The 17,374-nt window shown below is 39.7% G+C and overlaps 1 protein-coding gene, 1 long non-coding RNA gene and 26 other non-coding genes across 28 annotated transcripts in view; 27 read left to right on the top strand and 1 right to left on the bottom strand.

The window, feature by feature from the left end:
* Window positions 1-17,374, top strand: part of LOC148364187 (uncharacterized) — a 308,472-nt gene that overhangs the window by 38,105 nt on the left and 252,993 nt on the right. The window lies entirely within an intron of this gene.
* The window catches only part of tmem88bl (transmembrane protein 88b-like), a 32,862-nt gene that overhangs the window by 6,238 nt on the left and 9,250 nt on the right, over window positions 1-17,374 (bottom strand). The gene's annotated exons all lie outside the window — the stretch shown is intronic.
* Window positions 8,849-8,922, top strand: trnan-guu (transfer RNA asparagine (anticodon GUU)). The gene has a single exon. It is a non-coding gene; the product is annotated as a tRNA-Asn (tRNA).
* Window positions 9,251-9,324, top strand: trnan-guu (transfer RNA asparagine (anticodon GUU)). The gene has a single exon. It is a non-coding gene; the product is annotated as a tRNA-Asn (tRNA).
* trnan-guu (transfer RNA asparagine (anticodon GUU)) lies at window positions 9,645-9,718 on the top strand. The gene has a single exon. It is a non-coding gene; the product is annotated as a tRNA-Asn (tRNA).
* On the top strand, window positions 10,043-10,116 carry trnan-guu (transfer RNA asparagine (anticodon GUU)). The gene has a single exon. It is a non-coding gene; the product is annotated as a tRNA-Asn (tRNA).
* Window positions 10,242-10,315, top strand: trnan-guu (transfer RNA asparagine (anticodon GUU)). Its single transcript has one exon. It is a non-coding gene; the product is annotated as a tRNA-Asn (tRNA).
* On the top strand, window positions 10,442-10,515 carry trnan-guu (transfer RNA asparagine (anticodon GUU)). The gene has a single exon. It is a non-coding gene; the product is annotated as a tRNA-Asn (tRNA).
* Window positions 10,639-10,712, top strand: trnan-guu (transfer RNA asparagine (anticodon GUU)). Its single transcript has one exon. It is a non-coding gene; the product is annotated as a tRNA-Asn (tRNA).
* trnan-guu (transfer RNA asparagine (anticodon GUU)) lies at window positions 11,037-11,110 on the top strand. The gene has a single exon. It is a non-coding gene; the product is annotated as a tRNA-Asn (tRNA).
* Window positions 11,236-11,309, top strand: trnan-guu (transfer RNA asparagine (anticodon GUU)). The gene has a single exon. It is a non-coding gene; the product is annotated as a tRNA-Asn (tRNA).
* trnan-guu (transfer RNA asparagine (anticodon GUU)) lies at window positions 11,634-11,707 on the top strand. Its single transcript has one exon. It is a non-coding gene; the product is annotated as a tRNA-Asn (tRNA).
* trnan-guu (transfer RNA asparagine (anticodon GUU)) lies at window positions 11,834-11,907 on the top strand. The gene has a single exon. It is a non-coding gene; the product is annotated as a tRNA-Asn (tRNA).
* Window positions 12,034-12,107, top strand: trnan-guu (transfer RNA asparagine (anticodon GUU)). Its single transcript has one exon. It is a non-coding gene; the product is annotated as a tRNA-Asn (tRNA).
* On the top strand, window positions 12,233-12,306 carry trnan-guu (transfer RNA asparagine (anticodon GUU)). The gene has a single exon. It is a non-coding gene; the product is annotated as a tRNA-Asn (tRNA).
* Window positions 12,631-12,704, top strand: trnan-guu (transfer RNA asparagine (anticodon GUU)). The gene has a single exon. It is a non-coding gene; the product is annotated as a tRNA-Asn (tRNA).
* On the top strand, window positions 12,830-12,903 carry trnan-guu (transfer RNA asparagine (anticodon GUU)). Its single transcript has one exon. It is a non-coding gene; the product is annotated as a tRNA-Asn (tRNA).
* On the top strand, window positions 13,826-13,899 carry trnan-guu (transfer RNA asparagine (anticodon GUU)). The gene has a single exon. It is a non-coding gene; the product is annotated as a tRNA-Asn (tRNA).
* Window positions 14,025-14,098, top strand: trnan-guu (transfer RNA asparagine (anticodon GUU)). The gene has a single exon. It is a non-coding gene; the product is annotated as a tRNA-Asn (tRNA).
* Window positions 14,423-14,496, top strand: trnas-gcu (transfer RNA serine (anticodon GCU)). The gene has a single exon. It is a non-coding gene; the product is annotated as a tRNA-Ser (tRNA).
* Window positions 14,623-14,696, top strand: trnan-guu (transfer RNA asparagine (anticodon GUU)). The gene has a single exon. It is a non-coding gene; the product is annotated as a tRNA-Asn (tRNA).
* Window positions 14,823-14,896, top strand: trnan-guu (transfer RNA asparagine (anticodon GUU)). Its single transcript has one exon. It is a non-coding gene; the product is annotated as a tRNA-Asn (tRNA).
* Window positions 15,221-15,294, top strand: trnan-guu (transfer RNA asparagine (anticodon GUU)). The gene has a single exon. It is a non-coding gene; the product is annotated as a tRNA-Asn (tRNA).
* On the top strand, window positions 15,420-15,493 carry trnan-guu (transfer RNA asparagine (anticodon GUU)). Its single transcript has one exon. It is a non-coding gene; the product is annotated as a tRNA-Asn (tRNA).
* On the top strand, window positions 16,218-16,291 carry trnan-guu (transfer RNA asparagine (anticodon GUU)). Its single transcript has one exon. It is a non-coding gene; the product is annotated as a tRNA-Asn (tRNA).
* On the top strand, window positions 16,417-16,490 carry trnan-guu (transfer RNA asparagine (anticodon GUU)). Its single transcript has one exon. It is a non-coding gene; the product is annotated as a tRNA-Asn (tRNA).
* Window positions 17,015-17,088, top strand: trnan-guu (transfer RNA asparagine (anticodon GUU)). The gene has a single exon. It is a non-coding gene; the product is annotated as a tRNA-Asn (tRNA).
* On the top strand, window positions 17,215-17,288 carry trnan-guu (transfer RNA asparagine (anticodon GUU)). Its single transcript has one exon. It is a non-coding gene; the product is annotated as a tRNA-Asn (tRNA).

Here is a 17,374-nt window from a genome sequence, read left to right as displayed (position 1 = left end):
ACGAGGGATTACTGTATAACCTCACTTTTGTGAAGAACAAAATGTACCCTGTTCTGTCAATAGTTGGCATTGTAAAATCACACAACTTGAACTAATCGCGCATACACACTGAAATTTCTTGATCTGAACAACGTCCGATTGTTTTCCAATGATAAGTTTCATTGTAGTTAAAATACATGTACATCTGTCTCATATGATGCTTTTCTGCCGTAAATTGTTTCCTTTTTAGTCCCCCTTGTTATTGCAAGTGAGTCTTTATGTGAGAGACATCGTGCGTGCAGTGAAGTGTGACAAAAACAAAACAAGTCTCAAAGAGTTGACGCCAAGTCTCTAAACTGTCAATCAATCCTTGGGATGGTAAAGGTCACTGATAACACACCAAGGGATCCTGCAAAATCTCCACCCGATCAAACCTGTGAAAAACATCTACCAAAAACCAGCGCAATCCCTCTCTTTTTAGCTACAAAGAGTAACATAACCCACAATCCTATGTGGTGGCCATATTGGGAGAATTCATTGGGTTTGTGTATGTCCAAATGAATCCTTTATTCCCTGCATAATGCTCTACTAATTGGTCCGCACCATTTGTAAACAATTTCCAATGTCCAAAAGGGAACAGTGCATTTAATGTTTCTAAATTGTTAAGGAACATCTTTTTTCTCTGTGTGTTTTTTTTAATCTGGATCGTAAGACAAGAGTTTGTTCTAAATTAAGAGCTGGGGATGGGCTGTTCCCTTGAAGGTTTTATTACAGAATATTCCGGCCATACAATAGTGGTCCGAGCTACTTAACAATGGCTGTAACAATGGCTGTGCTTTTTATACAAAAGGCAGTCATAAGCTAATTGTAAATCTATCTTAAAAAAAAAACATTTAACAAAGTGGGTGCCACAATTAAATGAGGAAATCGATTGCATTTTGTTTAACAGGGATGGGTCGGACTTCGCTCGATGTGACCTTTGACGCTGGCACTCAGGAATGTGCTTGTTTTGATTTACCTGACATTGGTTCCTAAGGCTATTTCTGACTGTAAAACAACGGCAATTAAATAATTATGACTGAATAAATGAGGAAGTTATAAATTAAGAAATCATAACTAAATATAGGCAGTGACGGATTAAGATATAACATATTTCAATATTACAACAAAAGTAGATAACAGTTGAACGTACCCAACTAAATATCAATTCCAATGATAAATTCTGTCTGTGTGTATGTGACAAGCTTTGCTAGAGAAGCAAGATATTGTTGAAAAGAAAGTTTTTCATCAGCTTCTATGAATGGATACTGCAGTTTATACTGAAGATCTGTCATAATACGTGTAGTTGTAATATTAATATAGTTTACTGCAATTAGTCCTAGTTTCTTCATTATAACTACTTCATTATTTGAGTCCTTTATAACTTCTTCATTTATTATTAAGATTCAGATTCAGATTCAGATTCAGATATGCTTTATTGTCATTCGTGTAAACGTGTATACAGAACGAAATGTCGATACATCTGACCGGCACAGTTTCCTTAAGCGTCAGCCGGGATAGATAAGTTTAACCATGTCTTCGTCAGAATTTTAGCGCAGCAGTTCGTCATCTCGCGGTTCGATGTTAGTTTCAGTTGTAAATGGTCCAGTTTATTGTCCAGAGAGCGAACGTTGGAGAGAAAAATGGATGGGAGAGGCGTTATGAAGGGTTTAGCCTTTAGCCTAGCGGTTAGCCCGGCCCGACAACCTCGCTTCCTCCTCCGGTCACATGCCATAATCATTTAGCTTATGAGCACGGCGGCGCAGTGGTTAGCGTGTGTGTGGCACAGTTCTGAGGTCATGAGATCAAATCTCCTGTGCGGAGTTCGCATGTTCTCTCCGTGTTTGTGTGGGTTTCCTCCGGGCACTCCGGTTTCCTCCCACATTCCAAAAACATGCATGTTAGGTTAATTGGCCGGTCCAAATTGTCTCCAGGTGTGGATGAGCGAGCGAATTGTCTGTCCCTGTGTGCCTTGCGATTGGCTGGCCACCAGTTCAGGCTGTCCCCTGCCCACTGCCCGAAGATAGCTGGGATGAGCTCCAGCACCTCCGCGACCCTACTGAGGATAAGCGGTGCAGATAATGGATGGATGGATTTAGCTTATTTTTATTTAGTCATGATTTTACAACTTCTCATTATTTTAAATGTGCTTTATTTTGTAATCAAAAGTTGCCTTGAACTAGAGGTAAGATCGGGCCTAAAATATCCAGCCCGACCAAGCCTCCTCCTTGGGTATAAGAGCCTGTACCAGCTCAAACCCGACTGATTAAACCCGAAGCTGCACTTTGGCGCTGAGCATACTTCGGTGCCGGAGTGCACGCTTCGGCTGAAGTACGTGCGACACAGAATTGCAGTGTCGAGGTGCAGCTTCGGTTCTACTTCAGGCTCTGTCCCTCAAAAAAAGAGTGTACTTTAGCGACGAAGTGCAGCGCCGAGAAGTGCGCATTTCAGGGCCGAAGTGTGTTACTCAAATAAAAGTACAGTTATTTTGGAATAATACTACTCAAGTAGAAATAAAAAATAGTCACCCAAATAATTACTTGAATAAAAGTAAGTGAGCTGATCAGCAAGCCTGCTGTGCATATCCTGCCCGACTTAAATTTGGGCCTAGGCCCAAAATCCTACCTCTATCTTGAACGTCATCATATCACACTAGCAACTACCTATTTAGATAAAGCGTTGCTGTGCAGTTGACATTTCCACCACTTAAGTTTGGGTTTTCTCTAAGTTTAGTTTTTTTGAGCTTATGGACCGCCCTGTTATTATTAAGAATATTTGTAAGCCATTTTCCTCTTTGTAATCGCAAACTGTCTAAAGCCATTGTCTGTGTTTTATTCACGCCCAGAATATTCTGTATATGAATCAAACAAATACACGAGAGAAGGAAAAGACAATTTACAACAATAGTGCGGTTTTAGGGCAATAAGTGCTGGTAGGTTATTGAGCCAGACCGGCATTGCCACTTCTTTGCATTGTGATACAACTCAAGAAGGTATAACAACTACTCTTGATTTCGTAAAAATAACCAAAAGAAAACTGATGGCAGGCGTCCAATCACCAATATGTTTTGTAGGTAATCGAAACATTTTGGAATAAATATTGCTGTAAAAGTTTAACAAAGTAAATTCGGGTTTTCCAGCTAAGTGCTGGCTTTGTTATAGCACACAAAGTACTTCAGAAACGATAAAACCGCTTGGTCGACTAGGGACTTAGTAAAGAGAGTAAGGTACCGCTTTTATACCTGCAGTGTGGTGCATTTCCTGTAAAAATGCGTCTGCAAGCATAAAAAGCAGGGAACCTGCCCAACAGCTTTGCAAGGCTGAGAGAAGACAAGGATGCCCTACTCGTGACACTTTTGCACCTCCCAAATACATTGCATTAATTTTAATCTTAAGTGGAAAAAAGGCTTTGGTTAATTGCGGAAGAGTCACAAATGTGAATTGGAATCGACGTGCATAATTAATATCCACATAATCCTTTGGATGACACTGTTCATTTTTTTATTCGTGGCATTACTCAGCTCACAATATAAGTCAGTGATTTGATTTCATCTTGATTTCAAAATGGCTCTCCAGCTGGTTTTATAACTCCCTTTTCTCATCTATTTACCCATGTCTAATCTTGTTGCATACAATGTTTACTACGCTAGCAATGGCAATAAAGACAATTCAATTCACCTTAACGTTACTTCCCTAAATTACATGCCCCATGGAAGACCACTGCTGGTACTGCAACTCCCATCATCAGTTAATGGTAGTCTATAGACTTTAATGTTATTTACTGAAACGTTTTAAATAAGGTTTGACAAGAAAACCTTATCAAGGTCTTTATTCTTTAAGCCCCAGCGTGTAATATTTCACGACTAGATAACACTGTATTTGTCAGGACCAGAACATTTCTCTCTGTTTCATTGGAAAAAGGAAGGGGTTGCACCCACGATCCGGTGATTGCTGGGTGCGGGAAGCAGGTCGCTCTGAACATGGAAGTGGGACTGGCGTGGCAGGCGATGGCGGTGTTGGGAACGGAAAAACGGGTCAGTAGCCAGGGCGGGAGAGCAAAAACGTGGTCGGGGTCGGAAACGACTTGAAAGCCAGAAGAGGAGAGTAGACATGGTCAGGATCAAAAAACGGGTCCAAGCCGGGGAACAGACGGGAGCAAAAATAGGTGGGAGTCAGGGTCGAAAACGGCTTGCTGAGAGTAAACTGAGGTTCGCAGACGGAGTGACAACAGGTGATAGAAAGGAGTGGGTTTAAATAGTGACAGGGAGCCAATCAGAGTACGAGGCAGTTGGCTCAATTATATTATAGTTGTGAATAATATCACCTAATGGAAGCATGTAAATGCTGAAAAGAAGGGGGGCAAGTACTGAACCCTGCGGAACACCACAGGTAACACTAAAGGGCTCAGATGTCATTTCACCATATTTAACACAGTCTGTCGTATCTGAGAGGTAGGATCTGATCCAAAAGAGGACGGTTCCTGAGAGACCAATACATTTTTCCAACCGTTCTAGTAAGATATTATGTTCCACAGTGTCAAAGGCAGCACTAAGGTCCAGCAGCAGCAAGAGTGATGAAGCGCCAGAGTCCATTGCCAGTAGAAGATCATTATAATCAGGGCTGTCTCAGCAGACTCGTTAGCCCTGAATCCTGATTGCATATATTCGAAAAGATTGTTCGTGGATATAAAATCATTCAGCTGCTGTGCCACAACTTTTTCAAGTACTTTAGAAAGAAACGGTAGGTTTGACGCTGGTCTATAATTACATAAGCTTTCTGGATCAAGGTTGGGTTGTTTGATGTACAGCTGACTTAAAAGCCGCTGGAACTACATCTGAGGAGAGTGATATATTTATAATATTTAGAACTGAAGGTCCAAGGACCCCAAAAAGACCTTTAATCAGCGAACCTGGAAGCGGGTCAAACAGGCAAGTAGTCGGTTTGGCCGTATTCACCACCTGTTTAAGATTATCGAGTGACAGATCACTAAATTGGGAAAAAGTCCCTGGACAGCCACCATGTCACGCATCTATAGATTTTAGACCTTTAAAAAGTGATGTATTAACATTGTCTTTAGAAATTGATTTTCCGTATGCGTTGAAAAAGACCATCAAGTCATGGAATAATCTGTTGCCTCGTTAGCGATGCTACGATGTAATGACAGAAAATGTAGTAACAGTTTAAAATGAAAAAAAATGGACTTGGATTTTTTTTAGGATCATAATGAAGTTGAGACCGGAACTGAACAGCAACACATTGTAAGAAGACATAAGCTGTAAATATGGACTGTGATGAATACTGTATTTACAAAAAAGTCTTGCTCTCTCAGTTGTCCATATACAGGTATTGTCAACTGTTTTTCACCATGACCAGGCATTTTATTGGCCTGTGTGGTAGATGATGGAGCAATTCCTAGAGACAGAATCCCACGTCATACATGACCCATCACTACCCCAATTCATTCCCCCTTTGACAATCAAAACTAGTAATGTTCAAAGGATTTTAAGGACCTTTTTTATTGGTTATAGATAACAAAATAGCTTTCCAAACCTATTACCTGTCTGTGTCATTTCTTGCCTGTGATTAGTCCGTTGCCAAACATCGATGTAAATGTAAATGGTCTGCATTTATATAGCGCTTTTCAAGTCACTGAAGACTTCCCAAAGCGCTTTACAATGTGCTTCACACTCATTCATTTACACACACACTCATACACTGATAGCGACTGTGAGACACAATTGTGCGAAGTTGCTGCCACATTGTGGGTGTTTTTGAGAACTAAATCATTCAATTAGATTTTCTAGATCAGTTAATATTGGTAAAATATATAGCGCTTGCAAAACGGGGGCGCCACCGCCCCCATGGTAATAAGATAATTTAAGAAGATGTGACACTACTCGGGGATTTTCTCTTTTCGCCGGTAATTCTGTGTACCTAAAAACCTCATGTACACCTATAAATTCTGTATGCCTTTCCAATCTTATCCACCGTACTCTGCGGTATTCAAGATGCATGGGATTATGAAGCACACCTTCAAATTTGAAGCCAATTTTGGGGTTTTAGATGCGCATTTTAGTCCGGAGATCCCATCATATTGATTTATTGCTCTGCTAATGAAATGATGAACAAGATATAGGTTAATGTATTTGTAAATCTGACCGTGCCTCACCAGACTCCAACGTAACTGCGCGTCCCTGAAGGAAGGAGACGTTTGGGTAATACTGCCTCACTTTCCTACCGGACACTACACTTTGAAGGAGACACAATTTGCCGAGTAATCGATTCCCAGTCCTTATTGCTTCCTCGCTAGACAAGTTGGAGTTCCGAAGGCGTGATTGAATTTGGAGTTGCGTTGTGATTATCATGACTTGTGACTTGATTAGTTTTAAGCATTGTATTTTACTGCATTGCTTGCTTATTATGCACACCGGCAAGCAGGAGTGAAATATAATCTTTACCAGTGGCATGCTAGGGCAGTATTGGCTTACTCAAGGACATAGCTGTAGATCTTAGCAGGGAAATCTGACACAGCGATCCAGGCTCAACTAAATCTGATGCTCCCTCGGGATTTGACAGGTGATACTGTAGAAATACATGTCTAAAGAAATATCTACAAATATATGCCATATAAATAAATGAACACGTACATAAAACACATAATACCTGATTATATTACATAAGTTCTATATTCACTTATATTCTGTATATTCACTTCTATATCCATTTTGTGATTTATGTATTTCGGTTTTAAGTTTGTCATATATTTAGTAATACATTTTGTAGTGTATTTTGTCATGTATTCATTTTGGTATTTAGTTCGTCTTATATTTTGTCGGATATTTCTTTGTTTATTTCGTGATTTATTTTGTCCTGTATTTTGCCATGTACTTTGTAGTGTATTTTGCTATTTATTTTGCTGTGTATTTTATTGTGTTTTTGTAGTGTCTTTAGTCGTGAAATTTTTTGTAGTGTATTTTGTAATTATTTTGTATGTATTTATATGGTATTTGTTTTTTCATGCATTTTCTTGCGTATTTTTTATGTATTTTGTAGTGTATTTATTTATTTCTGTATTCAGTTTGTTGTGCATTTTGTCATGTATTTTGTTGCATGTTTTTGTGTATTTTGTCATGTTTTTTTAATTTATTTTGTTATGTATTTGTGTAGTATTTGCTTTTTTGTGCATTTTAGTGTATTTTTATGTATTTTGTAGCGTATTTTGTCATTTATTTATTTCTATTTCTGTTTAACTTCAGTTTGTTGTGCATTTCATCATGTATTTTGTCGTATATCTTTTAGTTTATTTCGTGATTTATTTTGTCCTGTATTGTGTCATGTACTTTGTAGTGAATTTCGCTAAATATTTTGTCATGTATTTTATTGTGTATTTTATATGGTATAGCTTTTTCCCATTTTTGTGGTATATTTTCTTAGGTATTTTGTAGTGTATTTTGGCATTTATTTATTTCTGTATTCTTTTTGTTGTGCATTCTGTCGTGTATTTTGTTGCACATTTTTTCGTGTATTTTGTCCTTTATTTCGTCATTTATTTTGTAGTGTAATTTGTTATGTATGACAAAATGACAAAAGAAATACATAATGCATTAATATATAAATAAATTCCATATAAGGTCATTTATTTATTTGGCACAGACGTAGAATAAAATAAAGTATTTATTTATACATTTATCTCTATAGATGGTAGATATGTCGTTCACGGATGTGCACGACGTAAACAAAAACCAAAAATAATGAACCACTTGTGTTTAATGAGCTGTTTGTCATTGCCAATGTAACCAGAAAGCACCTGCTTCATTCGGCCTTTGTCCTAACGGACTGACCCAGAAAATACAATCATCAAAGCTGTAATATTACGTTCAAGAACAACAATCGTTCTGTTCGATTTATGCAATCTGAAAAATAGCCTGCGGACCTTACTTTTTTAATAAGGAACACAACATCAGTTATACACGGCCGAACCAATATTTCAGAAAATGAGAGCATCTTCCACTAAACAGCATAAGGAGGACAGCAAAACTGGCCACAAAGCTTTTTACGACGGAATGGAATATTAATAAGGTAGTTTCCACCCAACGACTTATTGATCGGACATTTCTCCGCCAGGCGTCATATAAACGATGCTCGTTGGCACCCCGTAAGAATTATAACATCACCGGCCGGGAGTATGAATCATTTTGTTTCAACACCACCTTAGGCTGTTGCTTGTTATTTGAATTGCTTATGGCTTCTTCAGCAAGGAGAGAAATCTCTTAAAACAAAGAGCAGTCGATTTTGATGAAATCCGACAGAAAGGTTGCCCGTTTTTACACTTCAAATAAAATAAAGGCTTTTTGTGTTTTCTTAAATTGAAAATATGAATGGAAAGTACAGAGATACAATCAAGTGTATGTTCTTTCTCCTCTGCAAAGAACACTTATGATGACTGAATTTGATATACTCATTTGTTTGAGAACAATTGAATTACTTAACTAGGTACTATTAATCATGATACAGAATAGTTCGTGCATTTTGACCCGAAACAACCCAAAAAAAAAGTAAAATCGGATATTGATAACTATTTGTAAAGTATTACTTTATATTTTCAGTAAAACACACTTTTTGGCCAATAGATAAGTCTCTGTGGCGCAATCGGTCAGCGCATTCGGCTGTTAACTGAAAGGTTGGTGGTTCAACCCCACCCAGGCATGATTGGTTGGTGAAGCTAAGTTTTCTTAGTATATAATTTGCTCTGTAGGACTGAACTTTATATTGATAACTATTTGTAAGGTGTTTGTATTTTTAGTAAAACACACTTTTAACGCAAAAGACAAGTCTCTGTGGCGCAATCGGTCAGCGCGTTCGGCTGTTAACTGAAAGGTTGATGGTTCAACCCCACCCAGGGACGATTGGTTGGTGACGCTAGGTTTCCGTTGAATATCATTTGTTCCACAGGAATTTACCATAAAATGACAACTATTTTCAAGAAGTTACTTTACATTTTCTATAAAACACACTTTTTGAGTGAAAAGCAAGTCTCTGTGGCGCAATCGGTCAGCGCGTTCGGCTGTTAACTGAACGGTTGGTGGTTTAACCCAACCCAGGGACGATTGGTTGGTGAAGCTAGGTTTCCTTTGAATATCATTTGCTCTGAAGGATTGAATCTTATATTGATAACTATTTGTAAGGTGTTACTTTATATTTTCAGTAAAACACACTTTTTGGGCAAAAGACAAGTCTCTGTGGCGTAATCGGTCAGCGCGTTCGGCTGTTAACTGAAAGGTTGGTGGTTCAACCCCACCCAGGGACGATTGGTTGATGAAGCTGAGTTTTCTTAATATATCATTTGCTCCGTAGGACTGAACCTTATATTGATAACACTTTGTAAGGTGTTTGTATTTTCAGTAAAACAAACTTTTCCGTTAAGATTCAAGTCTCTGTTGCGCATTCGGTCAGCGCGTTTGGCTGTTAACTGAAAGGTTGGTGGTTCAACCCCACCCAGGGACGGTATGGTGAAGCTAGGTTTTCTTAGTATATCATTTGCTCCGTAGGACTGAATCTTATATTGATAACTATTTGTAAGGTGTTACTTTATATTTTCATTAACACACACTTTTTGGGAAAAGACAAGTCTCTGTGGCGCAATCGGTCAGCGCGTTCGGCTGTTAACTGAAAGGTTGGTGGTTCAACCCCACCCAGGGACGGTTGGTTGGTGAAGCTAGGTTTTATTGGAATATCATTTGCTCCGTAGGACTGAATCTTATATTAATAACTATTTGTAAGGTGTTACTTTATAATTTCAGTAAAACACACTTTTTGGGCAAAAGATAAGTCTCTGTTGCGCATTTGGTCAGCGCGTTTGGCTGTTAACTGAAAGGTTGGTGGTTCAACCCCACCCAGGGACGGTATGGTGAAGTTAGGTTTTCTTAGTATATCATTTGCTCCGTAGGACTGAATCTTATATTGATAACTATTTGTAAGGTGTTACTTTATATTTTCAGTAAAACACACTTTTTGGGAAAAGACAAGTCTCTGTGGCGCAATCGGTCAGCGCGTTCGGCTGTTAACTGAAAGGTTGGTGGTTCAACCCCACCCAGGGACGATTGGTTGGTGAAGCTAAGTTTTCTTGGTATATCATTTGCTCCGTAGGACTGAACCTTATATTGATAACTATTTTAAGGTGTTACTTTATATTTTCAGTAGAACACACTTTTTGGTTGAAGACAAGTCTCTGTGGCGCAATCGGTCAGCGCGTTCGGCTGTTAACTGAAAGGTTGGTGGTTCAACCCCACCCAGGGACGATTGGTTGGTGAAGCTAAGTTTTCTTAGTATATCATTCACTCCGTAGGACTGAATCTTATATTGATGATTATTTGTAAGGTGTTACTTTATATTTTCAGTAAAACACACTTTTTGGGAAAAGAAAAGTCTCTGTGGCGCAATCGGTCAGCGCGTTCGGCTGTTAACTGAAAGGTTGGTGGTTCAACCCCACCCAGGGACGGTATGGTGAAGCTAGGTTTTCTTAGTATATCATTTGCTCCGTAGGACTGAATCTTATATTGATAACTATTTGTAAGGTGTTACTTTATACTTTCAGTAAAACACACTTTTTGGTTGAAGACAAGTCTCTGTGGCGCAATCGGTCAGCGCGTTCGGCTGTTAACTGAAAGGTTGGTGGTTCAACCCCACCCAGGGACGGTTGGTTGGTGAAGCTAGGTTTTATTGGAATATCATTTGCTCCGTAGGACTGAATCTTATATTAATAACTATTTGTAACGTGTTACTTTATAATTTCAGTAAAACACACTTTTTGGGCAAAAGATAAGTCTCTGTTGCGCATTCGGTCAGCGCGTTTGGCTGTTAACTGAAAGGTTGGTGGTTCAACCCCACCCAGGGACGGTATGGTGAAGCTAGGTTTTCTTAGTATATCATTTGCTCCGTAGGACTGAATCTTATATTGATAACTATTTGTAAGGTGTTACTTTATATTTTCAGTAAAACACACTTTTTGGGAAAAGACAAGTCTCTGTGGCGCAATCGGTCAGCGCGTTCGGCTGTTAACTGAAAGGTTGGTGGTTCAACCCCACCCAGGGACGATTGGTTGGTGAAGCTAAGTTTTCTTGGTATATCATTTGCTCCGTAGGACTGAACCTTATATTGATAACTATTTTAAGGTGTTACTTTATATTTTCAGTAGAACACACTTTTTGGTTGAAGACAAGTCTCTGTGGCGCAATCGGTCAGCGCGTTCGGCTGTTAACTGAAAGGTTGGTGGTTCAACCCCACCCAGGGACGATTGGTTGGTGAAGCTAAGTTTTCTTAGTATATCATTCACTCCGTAGGACTGAATCTTATATTGATGATTATTTGTAAGGTGTTACTTTATATTTTCAGTAAAACACACTTTTTGGGCAAAAGATAAGTCTCTGTTGCGCATTCGGTCAGCGCGTTTGGCTGTTAACTGAAAGGTTGGTGGTTCAACCCCACCCAGGGACGGTATGGTGAAGCTAGGTTTTCTTAGTATATCATTTGCTCCGTAGGACTTAATCTTATATTGATAACTATTTGTAAGGTGTTACTTTATATTTTCAATAAAACACACTTTTTGGTTGAAGACAAGTCTCTGTGGCGCAATCGGTCAGCGCGTTCGGCTGTTAACTGAAAGGTTGGTGGTTCAACCCCACCCAGGGACGGTTGGTTGGTGAAGCTAGGTTTTCTTAGTATATCATTTGCTCCGTAGGACTGAATCTTATATTGATAACTATTTGTAAGGTGTTACTTTATATTTTCAGTAAAACACACTTTTTGGGAAAAGACAAGTCTCTGTGGCGCAATCGGTCAGCGCGTTCGGCTGTTAACTGAAAGGTTGGTGGTTCAACCCCACCCAGGGACGATTGGTTGGTGAAGCTAAGTTTTCTTAGTATATCATTCACTCCGTAGGACTGAATCTTATATTGATGATTATTTGTAAGGTGTTACTTTATATTTTCAGTAAAACACACTTTTTGGTAAAAGACAAGTCTCTGTGGCGCAATCGGTCAGCGCGTTCGGCTGTTAACTGAAAGGTTGGTGGTTCAACCCCACCCAGGGACGATTGGTTGGTGAAGCTAAGTTTTCTTGGTATATCATTTGCTCCGTAGGACTGAACTTTATCTTGATAACTATTTTAAGGTGTTACTTTATATTTTCAGTAAAACACACTTTTTGGGAAAAGACAAGTCTCTGTGGCGCAATCGGTCAGCGCGTTCGGCTGTTAACTGAAAGGTTGGTGGTTCAACCCCACCCAGGGACGGTTGGTTGGTGAAGCTAGCTTTTATTGGAATATCATTTGCTCCGTAGGACTGAATCTTATATTAATAACTATTTGTAAGGTGTTACTTTATAATTTCAGTAAAACACACTTTTTGGGCAAAAGATAAGTCTCTGTTGCGCATTTGGTCAGCGCGTTTGGCTGTTAACTGAAAGGTTGGTGGTTCAACCCCACCCAGGGACGGTATGGTGAAGTTAGGTTTTCTTAGTATATCATTTGCTCCGTAGGACTGAATCTTATATTGATAACTATTTGTAAGGTGTTACTTTATATTTTCAGTAAAACACACTTTTTGGGAAAAGACAAGTCTCTGTGGCGCAATCGGTCAGCGCGTTCGGCTGTTAACTGAAAGGTTGGTGGTTCAACCCCACCCAGGGACGATTGGTTGGTGAAGCTAAGTTTTCTTGGTATATCATTTGCTCCGTAGGACTGAACCTTATATTGATAACTATTTTAAGGTGTTACTTTATATTTTCAGTAGAACACACTTTTTGGTTGAAGACAAGTCTCTGTGGCGCAATCGGTCAGCGCGTTCGGCTGTTAACTGAAAGGTTGGTGGTTCAACCCCACCCAGGGACGATTGGTTGGTGAAGCTAAGTTTTCTTAGTATATCATTCACTCCGTAGGACTGAATCTTATATTGATGATTATTTGTAAGGTGTTACTTTATATTTTCAGTAAAACACACTTTTTGGGCAAAAGATAAGTCTCTGTTGCGCATTCGGTCAGCGCGTTTGGCTGTTAACTGAAAGGTTGGTGGTTCAACCCCACCCAGGGACGGTATGGTGAAGCTAGGTTTTCTTAGTATATCATTTGCTCCGTAGGACTGAATCTTATATTGATAACTATTTGTAAGGTTTTACTTTATATTTTCAGTAAAACACACATTTTGGGCATAAGATAAGTCTCTGTGGCGCAATCAGTCAGCGCGTTCGCCTGCTAACTGAAAGGTTGGTGGTTCAACCCCACCCAGGGACCATTGGTTTGTGAAGCTTGGTTGCCTTTGTATATCATTTGCTCCGCAGGACTGAACCTTATATTCATAACTATTTGTAAGGTGATACTTTATATTTTCAGTAAAACACACTTTTTGGTTGAAGACAAGTCTCTGTGGCGCAATCGGTCAGCGCGTTCGGCTGTTAACTGAAAGGTTGGTGTTTCAACCCCACCCAGGGATGGTTGGTTGGTGAAGCTAGGTTTTATTGGAATATCATTTGCTCCGTAGGACTGAATCTTATATTATAACTATTTGTAAGGTGTTACTTTATAATTTCAGTAAAACACACTTTTTGGGCAAAAGATAAGTCTCTGTTGCGCATTCGGTCAGCGCGTTTGGCTGTTAACTGAAAGGTTGGTGGTTCAACCCCACCCAGGGACGGTATGGTGAAGCTAGGTTTTCTTAGTATATCATTTGCTCCGTAGGACTGAATCTTATATTGATAACTATTTGTAAGGTGTTACTTTATATTTTCAGTAAAACACACTTTTTGGTAAAAGACAAGTCTCTGTGGCGCAATCGGTCAGCGCGTTCGGCTGTTAACTGAAAGGTTGGTGGTTCAACCCCACCCAGGGACGATTGGTTGGTGAAGCTAAGTTTTCTTGGTATATCATTTGCTCCGTAGGACTGAACCTTATATTCCAAACTATTTTAAGGTGTTACTTTATATTTTCAATAAAACACACTTTTTGGTTGAGGACAAGTCTCTGTGGCGCAATCGGTCAGCGCGTTCGGCTGTTAACTGAAAGGTTGGTGGTTCAACCCCACCCAGGGACGATTGGTTGGTGAAGTTAAGTTTTCTTGGTATATCATTTGCTCCGTAGGACTGAACCTTATATTGATAACTATTTGTAAGGTGTTACTTTATATTTTCAGTAAAACACACTTTTTGGGCAAAAGATAAGTCTCTGTTGCGCATTCGGTCAGCGCGTTTGGCTGTTAACTGAAAGGTTGGTGGTTCAACCCCACCCAGGGACGGTATGGTGAAGCTAGGTTTTCTTAGTATATCATTTGCTCCGTAGGACTGAATCTTATATTGATAACTATTTGTAAGGTGTTACTTTATATTTTCAATAAAACACACTTTTTGGTTGAAGACAAGTCTCTGTGGCGCAATCGGTCAGCGCGTTCGCCTGCTAACTGAAAGGTTGGTGGTTCAACCCCACCCAGGGACCATTGGTTTGTGAAGCTTGGTTGCCTTTGTATATCATTTGCTCCGCAGGACTGAACCTTATATTCATAACTATTTGTAAGGTGATACTTTATATTTTCAATAAAACACACTTTTTGGTTGAAGACAAGTCTCTGTGGCGCAATCGGTCAGCGCGTTCGGCTGTTAACTGAAAGGTTGGTGGTTCAACCCCACCCAGGGACGGTTGGTTGGTGAAGCTAGGTTTTCTTAGTATATCATTTGCTCCGTAGGACTGAATCTTATATTGATAACTATTTGTAAGGTGTTACTTTATATTTTCAGTAAAACACACTTTTTGGGCTAAGACAAGTCTCTGTGGCGCAATCGGTCAGCGCGTTCGGCTGTTAACTGAAAGGTTGGTGGTTCAACCCCACCCAGGGACGTTTGGTTGGTGAAGCTAGGTTTTATTGGAATATCATTTGCTCCGTAGGACTGAATCTTATATTAATAACTATTTGTAAGGTGTTACTTTATAATTTCAGTAAAACACACATTTTGGGCAAAAGATAAGTCTCTGTTGCGCATTCGGTCAGCGCGTTTGGCTGTTAACTGAAAGGTTGGTGGTTCAACCCCACCCAGGGACGGTATGGTGAAGCTAGGTTTTCTTAGTATATCATTTGCTCCGTAGGACTGAATCTTATATTGATAACTATTTGTAAGGTGTTACTTTATATTTTCAGTAAAACACACTTTTTGGTAAAAGACAAGTCTCTGTGGCGCAATCGGTCAGCGCGTTCGGCTGTTAACTGAAAGGTTGGTGGTTCAACCCCACCCAGGGACGATTGGTTGGTGAAGCTAAGTTTTCTTGGTATATCATTTGCTCCGTAGGACTGAACCTTATATTGATAACTATTTTAAGGTGTTACTTTATATTTTCAATAAAACACACTTTTTGGTTGAGGACAAGTCTCTGTGGCGCAATCGGTCAGCACGTTCGGCTGTTAACTGAAAGGTTGGTGGTTCAACCCCACCCAGGGACGATTGGTTGGTGAAGTTAAGTTTTCTTGGTATATCATTTGCTCCATAGGACTGAACCTTATATTGATAACTATTTGTAAGGTGTTACTTTATATTTTCAGTAAAACACACTTTTTGGGCAAAAGATAAGTCTCTGTTGCGCATTCGGTCAGCGCGTTTGGCTGTTAACTGAAAGGTTGGTGGTTCAACCCCACCCAGGGACCATTGGTTTGTGAAGCTTGGTTGCCTTTGTATATCATTTGCTCCGCAGGACTGAACCTTATATTCATAACTATTTGTAAGGTGATACTTTATATTTTCAGTAAAACACACTTTTTGGTTGAAGACAAGTCTCTGTGGCGCAATCGGTCAGCGCGTTCGGCTGTTAACTGAAAGGTTGGTGTTTCAACCCCACCCAGGGATGGTTGGTTGGTGAAGCTAGGTTTTATTGGAATATCATTTGCTCCGTAGGACTGAATCTTATATTATAACTATTTGTAAGGTGTTACTTTATAATTTCAGTAAAACACACTTTTTGCGCAAAAGATAAGTCTCTGTTGCGCATTCGGTCAGCGCGTTTGGCTGTTAACTGAAAGGTTGGTGGTTCAACCCCACCCAGGGACGGTATGGTGAAGCTAGGTTTTCTTAGTATATCATTTGCTCCGTAGGACTGAATCTTATATTGATAACTATTTGTAAGGTGTTACTTTATATTTTCTGTAAAACACACTTTTTGGTAAAACACAAGTCTCTGTGGCGCAATCGGTCAGCGCGTTCGGCTGTTAACTGAAAGGTTGGTGGTTCAACCCCACCCAGGGACGATTGGTTGGTGAAGCTAAGTTTTCTTGGTATATCATTTGCTCCGTAGGACTGAACCTTATATTGATAACTATTTTAAGGTGTTACTTTATATTTTCAATAAAACACACTTTTTGGTTGAGGACAAGTCTCTGTGGCGCAATCGGTCAGCGCGTTCGGCTGTTAACTGAAAGGTTGGTGGTTCAACCCCACCCAGAGACGATTGGTTGGTGAAGTTAAGTTTTCTTGGTATATCATTTGCTCCGTAGGACTGAACCTTATATTGATAACTATTTGTAAGGTGTTACTTTATATTTTCAGTAAAACACACTTTTTGGGCAAAAGATAAGTCTCTGTTGCGCATTCGGTCAGCGCGTTTGGCTGTTAACTGAAAGGTTGGTGGTTCAACCCCACCCAGGGACGGTATGGTGAAGCTAGGTTTTCTTAGTATATCATTTGCTCCGTAGGACTGAATCTTATATTGATAACTATTTGTAAGGTGTTACTTTATATTTTCAATAAAACACACTTTTTGGTTGAAGACAAGTCTCTGTGGCGCAATCGGTCAGCGCGTTCGCCTGCTAACTGAAAGGTTGGTGGGTCAACCCCACCCAGGGACCATTGGTTTGTGAAGCTTGGTTGCCTTTGTATATCATTTGCTCCGCAGGACTGAACCTTATATTCATAACTATTTGTAAGGTGATACTTTATATTTTCAATAAAACACACTTTTTAGTTGAAGACAAGTCTCTGTGGCGCAATCGGTCAGCGCGTTCGGCTGTTAACTGAAAGGTTGGTGGTTCAACCCCACCCAGGGACGGTTGGTTGGTGAAGCTAGGTTTTCTTAGTATATCATTTGCTCCGTAGGACTGAATCTTATATTGATAACTATTTGTAAGGTGTTACTTTATATTTTCAGTAAAACACACTTTTTGGGAAAAGACAAGTCTCTGTGGCGCAATCGGTCAGCGCGTTCGGCTGTTAACTGAAAGGTTGGTGGTTCAACCCCACCCAGGGACGGTATGGTGAAGCTAGGTTTTCTTAGTATATCATTTGCTCCGTAGGACTGAATCTTATATTGATAACTATTTGTAAGGTGTTACTTT

Source organism: Urocampus carinirostris, chromosome 6, assembly GCF_059441175.1.
Source record: "Urocampus carinirostris isolate Australia breed hairy pipefish chromosome 6, RoL_Ucar_1.0, whole genome shotgun sequence".
Taxonomy (NCBI): domain Eukaryota; kingdom Metazoa; phylum Chordata; class Actinopteri; order Syngnathiformes; family Syngnathidae; genus Urocampus; species Urocampus carinirostris.
This window is presented reverse-complemented; position numbering and strand designations above follow the sequence as displayed.